The sequence below is a fragment of the Atractosteus spatula genome, unplaced genomic scaffold (genome assembly GCF_055471065.1).
Source record: "Atractosteus spatula isolate fAtrSpa1 unplaced genomic scaffold, fAtrSpa1.hap1 Scaffold_158, whole genome shotgun sequence".
Classification (NCBI taxonomy): domain Eukaryota; kingdom Metazoa; phylum Chordata; class Actinopteri; order Semionotiformes; family Lepisosteidae; genus Atractosteus; species Atractosteus spatula.
This window is the reverse complement of record NW_028296717.1, coordinates 20,992-34,902: the sequence shown is the minus strand read 5'-3', so window position 1 is coordinate 34,902 and position 13,911 is coordinate 20,992. Positions and strand designations below refer to the sequence as shown.

The 13,911-nt window shown below is 49.9% G+C and overlaps 3 non-coding genes and 1 pseudogene across 3 annotated transcripts; 2 read left to right on the top strand and 2 right to left on the bottom strand.

Moving 5' to 3' along the window:
- Window positions 1–285: 285 nt before the first annotated feature.
- LOC148809187 (5S ribosomal RNA) lies at window positions 286–404 on the bottom strand (annotated as a pseudogene).
- Window positions 405–8,343: 7,939 nt separating this feature from the next.
- Window positions 8,344–8,415, bottom strand: trnae-uuc (transfer RNA glutamic acid (anticodon UUC)). The gene has a single exon. It is a non-coding gene; the product is annotated as a tRNA-Glu (tRNA).
- A 201-nt stretch (window positions 8,416–8,616) lies between these two features.
- Window positions 8,617–8,688, top strand: trnah-gug (transfer RNA histidin (anticodon GUG)). The gene has a single exon. It is a non-coding gene; the product is annotated as a tRNA-His (tRNA).
- A 2,082-nt stretch (window positions 8,689–10,770) lies between these two features.
- On the top strand, window positions 10,771–10,843 carry trnam-cau (transfer RNA methionine (anticodon CAU)). Its single transcript has one exon. It is a non-coding gene; the product is annotated as a tRNA-Met (tRNA).
- Window positions 10,844–13,911: the final 3,068 nt, after the last annotated feature.

Genomic DNA, 13,911 nt, shown 5'->3' with positions numbered 1-13,911 from the left:
GCCCACCGGGGTATGCCGCAAAATAACGCACGCATTTTGAATGGCTGCATCTGTATGTATAGTTATACGAAAAACAAGTGGTTTATCGACTCATCTTCATTTGCAGATTTAGAGGCAGCTTCGATATTCGTTTTACAAATGTTTTTTTTTTTTATATGGGTCACACACATGCCATAGCAACAAAACATCTCTAGAGATGAGGCTATAGATCACCTTTCCATCCTCCTGGTTTTCCTCCCAAAGCCTACGGTACCAATGGCGACCCCTGCTGGCCGAGAGAGCAAAAGCTTGCAGCACCTGGTATTCCCAGGCAGTCTCCCATTCAAGTACTAACCAGACCCAACCCTGCTTAGCTTCCAAGATCAAACAAGATCGGGCACATTCAGGGTGGTGTGGCCACAAGTGAAAGCCATGGCGCCTGACTCGCTACTTGAAGCTGTGTGCGGCTGGAGCTCCGTGCCCCCCGAGTGGGACTGAAGGATCGTTCGTGTGCAACTCTTTGGAAAGGAGCTTCTTTCCAAATCGCATTGCGTACCTGGATGTTGGCGAATGTGCTCCCTTGTGTTGGCTTGTCCCGCACTGGAGGAGAACCAACAAACTGCTCGGGGGAGCACAAGGCAAGTCTTCACAAGACAAAAACCTCCAGTGCACAGCACTCCAAACATTTCTGGGCTGTCGCGTGTTTATTTCAGCACATAAAGCGCACCAGTCCAACACGTCAGCCGGGCGCGCGGCGCCTCCGCCCTCTTGTGGCCTTGCGGCATCAGAGCAAGAGGCTCCTTCTCGCTGTCTTTCTGCTGTGTTGCAGAGCCCCGAGAGAGAACCTGGAGCGCACACTTTGTGGGGGGTGAGGGACCGCGTTCGCGCTCTGCCCCCGGTCTCTTGTGCGAGTACTAAATCTCACGGCTCCAGCCAGCGGCCAGGAGACAAGTATAGTATCGCGGGACAGGGGGGCCTCGTCATTGATTGTTACATATGAGACAGGGATTAGGAAGAGACCCCGACTGATTGGTAAAGGGGAACACTAACACCAGAGTGACACCCCGACGTCTCTTTTTGAGAGACGCACTGGCATTTCTTAATGGCCAAGGAGGGTCGGGACCTCGGTTTTACGCCTCCCCCGAAGGACGGTGCCTGTTTGTGCAGCAGAGTGTCGCCATCAGGATGCTGGGGCATAAGAAAGCCACACAGACCGCAGGGTGAGCGCTCCCTACTGGTCCCAGTCACACCTCTTGCAGGAGCAGCAGCAACCTGAGCTTTTCCGGGGGGAATCTCCCATCCGGGTGCCGGCTAGGCTCACACCTGCTGGGCTGCTGTGGGTGAGCCCATTCGAGAGTCGCAGGGTGAGATCTAGTCACCGGGGAGAAACGATACAAGCGAAGGATTACTCGGCTCCCAGCACTTGAAAAGACCGACAAATGACTCGTTCCCGCCAGAGCTGAATGTACCTGCATGTGTCGTGTCGTCTTCTTCCCCCGCCCCGCTGTGTTTGCTGTATTGTCTTTGAAGCCGGCCCCCGAGACGAGACGGGCTGTTCCTGTGCCCCAATTAACACTTTACAGGTGCCATTCCCCGGCATTGTGGCCATTGTCGGTGGTCACACGCGATAAGATAAGGTGGAGGAGAGCGGGGCATGCCCAGCGCCAGACATTCAAGGAGGGGGCTGTGCAAGGTGAGGTGAGGTGCGACATGCCGGAGCCCCGACGCTGCTAATGCGGAGCACTTGTTGAACTGGCATTGAAAGGACGTGTGCGCACGGAGCGAGCCTTCCCTGCGGCGGAGCGTGGAAACTTTCTCCCCGCGCTGCAGGAGTTGTGTGCACTGCAGCGGTGCCGAGAGAACAGCACAGAAGGCAGCAGGCTCTGGAGAGCGGGTAAGAGACGGAGCCTTGTGGGCAGGCAAGCAGGCCCGTTTTTTGGAAATTGCTGAAAAGGCTCCGGTGTTTGTTCGGTGTGTGGCAATTCACATCTCTAAAGATCTAACCTGGACTTTGAACACTGACTCTATCATGAAGAAGGCTCAGCAGCGCCTTTATTTCTTGAGGTGCCTCAAGCGATGGGGGATGCCAATACATGTGATGGTGAACCGCTGCACCATCGAGAGCGTCCTCACCAACGGGATCACCGTGTGGTATGGCAACACCTCTTCTCGAGAAAGAAAGGCACTGCAGAGAATGGTCAATATGGCCCAGAAGATCATCGGCTGCGGTCTCACCGAGATTAAACAGCTCTATGAGGATCGCTGCCGTGGTAGAATTCTGGCCATCACAGAGGACAGTCACCACCCCGCGCATGAGCTCTTCACCCCACTGCCCTCAGGCAAGAGATATAAGAGCATACGGACACTTACCACTAGATTCTTCAATAGCTTCTACCCACAAGCAGTGAGACTGGCGAACACATTTAGCCATCCCCCTCGGACCACACCTACACCATCACCATCTACCTCTTTATGATTTCTTATCTATTGCACATCTCCAGTCATTGTTTACACGTCTGTATTGTTTACATTCAAACTGTCTACATGTTTACTTGCACATTGTCTATTGTTTGTTTGTACATTGTCTTGATGCACTGTTTGCACTTTGTCTTGTTTTTTACACTTGTTTTACAATCGAGAGACTTTCTGTAAGTAAGAATTCCATTGTACCAGTACCAGTTACATATGGCAATAAAGTTCAAGCTCAATTTCAAGTTCAAGTTCAAGGCGCACGACGCGAGCTTGCATAGTGATCTGCTGGTCTGGTGTTATGCGAATGAGGCCGAATTGCGTCCCGGGACATGCTGCGAATGCGCAATGGCGACTGCAGATGTGTAGGAAACGGCGCGCTCGTTTTCTCGTTTTGCCCACACTTTTGAGTGTTTTGTGGCATGTGAGTGTGCGAAAGAGTGGGCCCAGCAGGAGGCGGTGGCGTGCGGAGCGAGGAGCGGGCCTAGGCTGCGCGATTTGTCCTGTGGGTGCGGGCCGCTTGCAGGGGCTTGTACAACTCATACTTACCTGGCAGGGGAGATACCTTGATCAGCCTGTAGGTGGAGTAGTTAGATTGTTTTCTTGTTTTGTGGAAGCAGTGTTTGTTTTGCAGTTTACGAAATGGCAACCTTTGGATCCCACAAGAATGCTGTGCGTTTTGAGCTTTTGGATGATCTCTTCATGGATCGTATGCAGTTCAGCAGAAAAGTGTTGCAGAAGGAACTTGGCTTTGAACCTCGGCACTTGGATTTCATCTTCGCTCTCCCAGGTCAGAAAGCATTTGAGGTTGTATTTTGCTACCTATCCTCTGTTTAAACAATGTGTGGATGTGTTTGAGTTAAAAAGAGGGAAAGTTCCTGCACTTGAGAAGATCAACTTGCAGCCCCTGACACAGAGAGAGAGGAAAATGGTGCATGTTGTTATGTTCTCGGAACTGGCAAAGAGGGAGGACATTCACACCTGGCTTAACCAGTACTGCACCGTCCACCATGGAACTGAGGTTAGAGATGTTGACGGTGTAAAAACAGGAGCAAAGAAATTCGAGGTTCGCTTGCTACCGGACAACGTAAATGGAGGCTTAAGGCACCTGCCCTCTACAATCCGGCTGGGCGCCTGCAATGGCTATGTTTTTCATGTGGGACAGCCAAAGGTGTGTCGGCGCTGTGGTTGTGTGGGTCAGCTGGCATCGTCCTGCACTGTGAAATGCTGCAAGACCTGCGACAAACAGGGACATTTAGCCTCTGACTGTTCAATGCTGCCAAAGTGCAATTTATGTGGCTCGGAAGGACATGTTTTTAAGAATTTCCCTCACGCCTACGCCAATAAACTCAAAATGAGAAAGGATGAGGCAGTGCTTGTTTCAGCCAAACTGTCCCGAAAAGCCAAAGCAAATGACAAGTCAAACAAAGAACTTGACGTGGGAGGAAGGGTGGAGCTACTCAAAGCACTCTCTCCCCTATTGTTATGTAGCACAGACGTGATAGTGGGAGGAGATTTTAATTGAATCTTAGAGCACACAGATAGGCAGTCTAGCTCTCCGATAAAATTGGACTCCAGCTCACTGGCCCTGCAAAACTTAGTTCAAGACTTTAAACTCTCAGACACATATAGATGTATATATCCCACAACAGCAGGATATACATGGTCAGGGAGGAATAGCAGCTCCAGAATTGACTATTGCTTTGTCTCAGAGAGAGTGAAAGTTGTTGGGGTCACTCTTCAGCCTGTCTTCTTCTCAGATCATCAGGCTTTAAGGTGTAGAGTGGAACTCCAGGGCGGGACTGTCTTTGGCCCAGGCCTCTGGAAACTCAACACAAAGCTGCTAGAGAACGAGGGGGTAGTATCCCGCTACAAGGAGAAACTATCACAGTGGCTGTCCTTGCAGTGTCTGTACGGGTCAGTAGGAGAGTGGTGGGAGGAGGTGAAGGTGAGGACAAAGGCCTTTTTCATTGCTGAGGGAAGGAAGGCTGCTGCCAGACGGAGAGGAGTGCTAGCCAGGAAACAGAGGCAGCTGCAACGTCTCTACACGAGACAGTGGCTTCGATGTGCTCGAGGATATCACCCTTTTAAAAAAGGATGTCCGGAGCATAGCGGAAGAAAGTAGTCGAGGAGTGCTGTTAAGAAGCTGAGTGCAGTTCTTGGAAGAAAATGAGAAGTGTACTCGCTTCTTTTTCAGGAAAGTGGTAGGCTCCAAGTCTGTCATGGAAAGTGTAGTTGCTGAGGAGGGAAGAGAGAGTACAGAGCTGAGTGCTATCATCTCCTGCATCGAGGCCTTCTTGTCACGGACGTCCAAGAGTACTAACCATGGGGAGCAGGAGGGCGGAAAAAGACCCATATGCGTAGCGGCGAGACGGGAAAAAGGCCCGGGCTAATTAGTGCAAAGAGTTCAGGAATGCCGTATAGAAACCTGTGCCCTCAGGGAGCGGACGTGGGGTGCCCTGGTGCTAGGCGGGTCTCAGGACATCCGAACGTCAGTGCTGAGCGAGGACAGAGTGCAAGACCCGGAAATATTTAGCCCAAGGGAAAGAGAGGGACAGGAAGGACAGCAGACCAGAAACTAGGGACAGGACAGAGAAGGACCGCCCTCTGGCTGCAGAGGGCGTGACACTTCTGCTCAAGACTGTACAGCTCTACAGAGGTAAAGGATGAAGAAATTCATTTTTTTACCTCAAAGCTAGAAAACGTTTTGATTGAAGAAGATAGGGAAGTTCTTGAGGGGGATTTGACAGTAGAAGAGCTGAGAGGCTATGGAGAGCTTACAGAAGGGGAAAACTCCGGGTGCTGACAGGCTCCCTAAAGGGGCGTCTGCTTTTACTACTTGCACGAATGAAGGCAAAAAAAAGCCAATCGATGTGAACGAACGGCACTTTACAGAGGAGTACTGCCTGACTGGATCGTTGATGAACGACAGAGGCCACTCCGACCTCTTCTTGGGTTTCTTCAATTACTTAATAAGGATCTTCTTCACATTCGCCCATGCAGGGGAAGCCAGTTACACCAAAGCAAACGCAGGAAAGTGCAATTCAAGCAGAGACCAGGAGGGACTTGTTTACACCGAGAGTGGTCGGAGAATGGAACAATGCGCCCAGCCCTGTTGCTGGAGCCGATTCTTGATGAGATCTTGGGCTCACTAAGAAGCCCCCGCTGGATGCTAATCTTTCTGTTGTTCTTGCAGGTCCTGCGCTGCTTTTGAGCCGACAGAGCTTGTCCTGGTCTGTCGGCATAGCCCAATTGCAAATGATCGGCTCCGTGTACAGAAGGAACGTGCGTTTGGTACAGGAGTGCATGAAGGCACAGGAAATACATTGGGAACAAATGACCGGTGGCTCAATACCTCTGTGAAGTACAGGAGCGTGCAAAACGAGGCTGTTTCTGCCCGGTCTCGACCCGGGGACCTTTTGCATGTTAGGCGAACGTGACAGCCGCTACACTACGGAAACCTGCAGGGACCGCTGCTGGTGTCTCGCTTGCGTTTCGGGCTGAGAAAGGGAAGCGTCACTTTAGGCAGGGGGCGCTGGATAGAGGAACAAAGGGCGCGATGAAACAAAATGCCGAAACCCGGGATCCAACCAGGGACCTTTAGATCTTCAGTCTAACGCTCTCCCAGCTGAGCTATTTCGGCGGTGCACAGAGCGCACAGCCACCTGCTCCAGCCTTCCTGTGTTGCGGCATGAGCGCACCAAGAGGAGCGGGAGAGTGTTGCAGAAACGTCATTCAGAAGGAAAGCCACCCAGCTGCGCCCTCTGAGCTCTGTCCAGCGCATCTTCCTCGCATGGACTCCTTCCTGCGACGGGCAGGAAACAATTAGCAAGAACAGAACAACACCCCATGGGTGTCTCATGACCACACCTTAGGTTGTGACACGTGCAGGTGTGAGGGGTTGCCGGGCTACTCTGGAGCAGAGCTTGGGCGGAGGGGGGGCGGGAAAGCAGACAAAGAGGTGACACCTCAAGGTCTGCACGATCACAGCTCTCCGCCGCCCCAGGCTTCCGCTCGATAAGCTACTGGACACACCCGCCCCTCCTCACACAGACCGTGGAAAAGCCCCCGAGTGGGAGGGCTCTCTCTTCCTCCCAGGAGTTCTTGGACACGACGCACAGACAGAGCGCGGGGAGACGCCGCCTGCAAACACGGCTCCAGGCAGGACTCCGCTCCGCAGGAGCCGCAGAGCAGAGCAGAGGAGATGGGGGCAGCTTAGCTCCTGTGCAGAGACCTGAGCTGTTGTTGCTGCGGAAGCTGTCTTTTCTGTTCTCGGGGTAGGAGTGAATGTTGAGTTGCCCTTAGAAATGAAGCAGAGCACTTCAACGGCACGGGTGTGTGTGTGTGCGCCCTGGTGATTCTGGGAGACAGATCGAACCTGGGCTAAAAGAGAGGAGGCTTAGCCCTCTTCCATTTGCTACTTCAAAGTTGTACAACCCATTTGTATCTGCTAGGCGGCGCAGTCGTCGTGCACAAAGAACGCTTTGATAAGCATCAAAGGCAAGTCATTCCGAGTTGGTCGTTTGTGTTTTCCGTTCAGACGCGAAATGCTGAAATGATCTCTCGGCTCCTCGGTTGTCATTTCTGCTCCGTAAAGGAATCACAGCACGCGTCGCCTTCCAGCACGCTGGGTCGGGACATGATGCCGGGGGTCGGAAAGTGCGATGTCTTCCTTGTTAGTATAGTGGCAAGTATCCCCGCCTGTCACGCGGGAGACCGGGGTTCGATTCCCCGATGGGGAGTAGCTTTTCTTTTACCTCCTTAGAGAAAGGACTGCCTTTCACTTCTCTGTTTTCTTTCACAGCGTCGTGCACCTTTTCATTGCTCTCGCTTTCAGAGCCTCCGCACGGCACACGACTCGACATCAGGAAGCACATTGAAGTGAAAGCAGGGAGCGCTGCGACATGCACTGTGCAGATCCCGCCACACTAAGAGGTGAGTGGGTCTGTTCGATGCACAAAGAACGCTTTGATAAGCGTCAAAGGCAAGTCATTCCGAGTTGGTCGTTTGTGTTTTCCGTTCAGACGCGAAATGCTGAAATGATCTCTCGGCTCCTCGGTTGTCATTTCTGCTCCGTAAAGGAATCACAGCACGCGTCGGCTTCCAGCACGGTGGGTCGGGACACGATGCCGGGGGTCGGAGAGAGCGATGTCTTCCTCGTTAGTATAGGACCTGTCACGCGGACCTGTCACCTGTCCCCACCTGTCACGCGGGAGACCGGGGTACATCAGGACGCGCATTGAAGTGAAAGCAGGATGCGCTGCGACATGCACTGTGCAGATCCCGCCACACTAAGAGGTGAGTGGGTCTGTTCGATCACAGCGCTAGGCGAATCCCCAATCCCCTTTTGTGCGTGGCGACAAAAGAAGTCTGTTTCTGCCCGGTTTCGAACCGGGGACCTTTTGCGTGTGAGGCGAACGTGATAACCACTACACTATGGAAACGGTGGTAAGATGTGCCCAGCGGCCCAGTGCTGAGCTTCGCCAATGCGATTCAGCTGCTTCCAGTGCCTTTATTGGAGTGCGCTGATGGACCGTGCTCTCTCTCCAGAGACCAGCACGCCTGTCATGGACGGAGCAGGAAAGGCGGCGCCACATTCTACAGCCCTCTCCACGCAATCGACGAAATCGGGCTACTGAAGTGGAGAAAATCGCCTCTCCAGAAAGTGCAAATATCATCTTGGAGAGTATAAATCCTATTGCCGAAGGTCAGCCCTGTCTACCAGAGTAACCTCCCACCTCCTGCAGCGATGATCAGCTCGTCTCACACGCGAGAAGTTTCGGCTGGAAACAAGCGCCCCCTCTTCTCGCACGTTTTGCACGTTCGAGTAGTTTTAATGCGGCTCCTTCGTACACGGTGCTGATCTTTTGGAAAGCAGGAGGCAAAACTGACACGTTCCCATACCGGGAGTCGAACCCGGGCCACCTGGGTGAAAACCAGGAATCCTAACCGCTAGACCATATGGGAGCACACAACCCCGCTGTTCCGGGCATCATGCAAGCAAACTACATAAATAAGAGAAAACACGCAAGAGAGTTGTCACTCAGAGTGTCGAAGGGTCGATGTATACTGGGACTCAGTTGAAATGCAACGTCAGGACTTTTCCGAATTATGTCACACGAAGAGAGCACAGCCTTTTCCGCCCTGCCACGTGTGTATCGGTAACTCGCCGTGATCGTATAGTGGTCAGTACTTTGCGTTGTGGCCGCAACAACCCCGGTTCGAATCCGGGTCACGGCAGAATAGGGGCGTCTGCTTTTACTACTTGCACGAATGAAGGCAAAAAAAAGCCAATCGATGTGAACGAACGGCGCTTTACAGAGGAGTACTGCCTGACTGGATCGTTGATGAACGACAGAGGCCACTCCGACCTCTTCTCGGGTTTTTTCAATGACTTACTAAGGATCTTCTTCACATTCGCCCATGCAGGGGAAGCCAGTTACACCAAAGCAAACGTAGGAAAGTGCAATTCAAGCAGAGACCAGGAGGGACTTGTTTACACCGAGAGTGGTCGGAGAATGGAACAATGCGCCCAGCCCTGTTGCTGGAGCCGATTCTTGATGAGATCTTGGGCTCACTAAGAAGCCCCCGCTGGATGCTAATCTTTCTGTTGTTCTTGCAGGTCCTGCGCTGCTTTTGAGCCGACAGAGCTCATCCTGGTCTGTCGGCAGAGCCCAATTGCAAATGATCGGCTCCGCGTACAGAAGGAACGTGCGTTTGGTACAAGAGTGCATGAAGGCACTGGAAATACATTGGGAACAAATGACTAGTGGTTCAAGACCTCTGTGAAGTGCAGGAGCGTGCAAGAAGAGGCTGTTTTCACCCGGTCTCGAACCTGGGACCTTTCGCATGTTAGGCGAACGTGATAACCACTACACTACGGAAATCTGTAGGGTTTGCTGCTGGTGTATCGCTTGCGTTTCGGGCTGAGAAAGGGACGCGTCATTTTAGGCAGGGGGCGCTGGAGAGAGGAACAAAGGGAGCGATGAAACAAAATGCCGAAACCCGGGATCGAGCCAGGGACCTTTAGAACATACTCTCACGAATCGTTAGAATACGTGCGTTTGATCATCAATTGCGTAACAACCACATTCGTTCGACTTGAGCCATCAAGCTCATAGTTTTCAAATCTTGAAAGCTGTCAGTGAGCACATCATAGTCTGCAGTACGCCCCGTAACTTGAGTACTTCAACAGAAAGAAGAGCAGACAGCTCCATAAATATGCGAGGCGCAGAGAGTGCAAGGCGAGCCGTACACGTTTCGGTGGCTGAGAGAGGGCAGTTTTTGCTTCTGCATTTCCCAAGTAAGGACGCATGACAACAAGCGATCGCGGTGCTCATTTACGACATAGTGGTGATGAGTTTTCAGTACGTGTTCTTTTGAACGAGCAATGAGGTTGCTGCCTTGGACAGCTGACTGCACGCTCTCATTATGCCACGTGATGAGTATTCACCAGGCTCGTTCAGTCATTAGTCACATTCCATCGTTTGCCATAAGCAGATGCTGCAAGGTGATGTGGATATCAGTTCCCAGTCTTGTGGACGAGGACAAAAAGAGCACACAAGGGCTCATCCAGGAGTTAAACCCAGGACCTCCCGCACCCTAAGCGAGAATCATACCCCTAAACCAATGAGCCACGGCAGCACTTTCCATTTTATTCTGTCAGCGAGCTTGAGGACGGGGGAGAGGCTTCATTCGCTCGTCCAGTCAGACCTTCATCAATAAGTCAAGAAAGCCGCAATTACACGACTGCCTTGCAGACAAAGGGCAGTGAACTGCACCCGGTAAGAGTGGAACAAGCGGCACTAGGCAACACCGAGGCATAACCCCCACGAGGGGGTTTAGCTTGCATGGTACAGCGCTCGCTTTGCATGCGAGAGGTAGCGGGATCATTTCCCCCGTCCTCCAGGTGTGTGCTTAGAGCTTGATGTGCCGAAAGGTGTCCTTTAGCCTGTGGTCACGCCTTGCGTGGAGAGCGTCATGCAGCTGTCAATCATTTCGCAGCCACGCTCCCTCTTCATCTTCTCTCTGCCTTAAGCGTCTCCGCCACTCTCTCTTGACATTTCATGTCAGCATGTCAGAAGTCCGAGTGACGTTTTTAATGGCTGAGTGAGGGCACGATGCTGAAGCAGAGAGGCCACTTCAGCCAGAGAGACTTGTGCTAGGTGAGATCTGAAAGACGGACTCGCAACAGAAACAGACCAAAAAAGTATCGGTGAGATCAAAAGGCAAATGCAACATCCAGCAGAGGGCGTCTAAAGATTAGGGAACGGGCGACTGAAATCCATATGAGGCAAACTTTCCGGCTGTGTACTGCAGCTGGCCTCGTTGGCGTAGTTGGTAGCGCGTCAGTCTCATCATCTGAAGGTCCTGAGTTTGATCCTCACACGGGGCAGGGCTGCTTCCTCTCTTGCTCTTTTCAAACACTTGCGGCAACTGTTCGCTCATAACCACGTCTGGAATGCGTGACCTTTACACGGGGGAGAACAACACCGCATCCCTTTTCTAAAGAACATTCACATTCAGAAATAAGTCAAGAAATTTGCCATTACTTTCGCTCGCGCTGCTGTCAGCCTGCCCATGTTGCCAAAGAAAGATTCACTCGGCGTCAACATGACAGTACAGTACCACACTCCGTAAGCAAGAACTTCAGTGTTTGCAGTCACCCGATATGCCGATAGTCAAAGGAGCACAAAACACAAAGCGTCAAAAGACAAGATGAGTTGATGGAAAGAACGTTGAATTGATGAGCACAAAAGTTCAGCTCGTACAATAGGCAACGAAGGTCCCGGCGTCATCATCGCACTTGCAAGGACTGCCTTGCAGACTAAGGGCAGTGGGAGGTTGCTGTTTTGAGATGGAGGCATTGGGATGGTGGGCCGAGATCTATTCTTCTTAAGGAATTCTTCATCGTGAAAGATCGGTCCACAGGTCATCCAAAGAACTTACAAATTTTTTGGACTCAGGGAATCACGTGCTTCCGGAAGGGAGTGAAGTGCTCAAACACATGACATGCCCCCTTGATCTCACATGCACAATTCTGCTGCAACATGCACAGCTACCGTCCACACCAGGCAGTGGGGCTTCAGCAGAATTTGCTACGCCACCTGCAATTACATATCCAGCTGCACACATATACATGGCCCCTCTGTCCTTTTCAGGATCTCAAAAAAAAGCATAGCGTGGTTTTCCTGCAACCTGATTGACCGCATCTCCCTCAGAATGTGCCCCGTTGCATTCATTGCTGAAGCAGGACGGAGGCTAACGGACATGCCAGAACAGTTAGGCTCAGCAATCTCTCCAAAATATTGTGGTTGTAGTGGAAGAAATATGGTTTAAATTGTACCTTGGTATTTCAAACTCTCTTTAGAATGTTATCCATTTCTATTTTATTTTGACAGGAACTGGCTAATGACACTAGATGAAAAGAGAAGAAAGAAAACACAACGTTTCGGCCGTGGAGCCTTCTTCAGGTGTGAGGGCTCCACGGCTGAAATGTTGTGTTTTCTTTCTTCTCTTTTAAGCATGGAATAGACCTATTACTTGTTCCTTTGCAGCCTACGCATGCTGACACAGCTCCCCACCTGAACTGCTAATGATGCCTGGTAGTTTGTGGTACTTGGTTATTGTCTTATGTTTGCTCAAACTGCATATGTGTGATTGCATATTTTTGGGTATTTTCATATGTCAATATTTAATTCACTGACATTCCTGTATGCTTGGAAGAAAGGTAGATTGGATTTGGCACAGGACGCCTGCCCATATTTGTTGATCATTGTTGGGCTGGAAAAACAATGATAAAAAGTGTATGAAAAAAGCTCTCTCCAATACTTCCCTTCTCTTCGCCATGGTTACACTGCCCGTTCTTTCTGTCTTTTGTCCTTCTACAAAGATTCCAGGGCTCTTTTTCCACCATAATATCAGAAGCCAAAAAATAACCATCTAATGTGTAAACAGCATTTGTAATGTTGGTAGCTGGAAGAGGTTAAGTATGTTTGCAAGACCTAGTTGATTACACCACAGACTTACTTTGTTGTTGTCAGTTTTTTTTACTCTTTTAAAGGCTGTAGGTGGGGTGTGATGGACTGTACCACTATCATAGAAGATTTTTTCAGGACACATCGCAGTTCCATAGTAGAATTTATCAATAGTAGAATTCCATAGGACATTATTTACCAACATATTACCCAGTGTGAGACTCTGCCAGTAAACCTCAGAGTATTGAGTTCTCCACTGATAAAGATGGCTGTCTGAAGTCATGAAATCCACTGCTGGGATGCCTGAGAGACAGTAATTGAATCTTGGCTGGAATTAGGCTTTCTATTAGTGTTGATCTTTGGGAATTATGTGGTAAAAAGGGAAAACTCCTTTACTTTAGTCACTTTGAATGTTCAAATGTACAGAACCTGCAAAACTAAGCAATGAAAAAAATCCATCAGCACTCTCATGATAGCATAACTCATAGTATCTGCTGTTGTGTAACAATACACACTTTCAATTTTCTTATCGCCTGTCTCCAGAGAGAATGTTGTTAGTGCTGATGACCTTGAATTAGACCTTGTTGACTCTGTAAAACAATCTTCCTCTGCTTAGATTTTCACTCAGATTGATTTTGTTCTCAGATTATTCCTGGCAGCACTGAGTTTCTAGGAAATGAAAAGTGAAAGAAAAAGTACAGAAGATCAGCCCTTGAATATACAACATTGTGCAGTGAGATTGTTAAATGTATTAGCTGCTATCCTGTGCTAGAGCCTGTCGTGGTAAGCAGTGGATGACAGGATCTAGCACAGATACTAATGAAACACTGTTAATGAAAGATAAAACACTTGAGTCTTATTTTAGTTTTCCATTTCCCTTTCATTTGTGATGTACTGTACAACAGGCCACAGAACATGCACAAAAACAGATATGCACACATTCACACCAGGCAATGACAGTCTGCCCAGTCAGAATCTGAGCTGAGGTATCAGAATTCTGAATTCCCTGAATTCTGTCATGGATCATCCACAATAAGGGCAATGTTTGAACACGAGGATCCCCAGGAGAGAGCCTAGTAACATAAATCTTGGAGCAAAAGCAGATGATTAACTTCATAGTTTGTGTGGTTGAGCCAAAGTTGAGCATGAGGATATGTGAGTCACCATTCTTAGAAATGGATCCAACTTCAAACAGGCGTCAAAAGTAAGAGTATACAGTGCTGGGGCAATGACACTTCAATGATCAGAAGGATAACAAGAGTTTTAATGCATTGAAATTGATTTTCTGGTGATGCACACTGTCATGGAACTATTAATTTTTTAAGGATCACTTACTGACGTCAGACAGCTGCCAATTCTCCAGACTGGAAGGATGAACAGTTTATCCCCCTAGGTACCATATTTCCATATTTCGAAGCATTGGAATAATACATGTCATACAGCAACATAAAAACAGGAAGACAAGTATCACAGCCCCTATAATCGG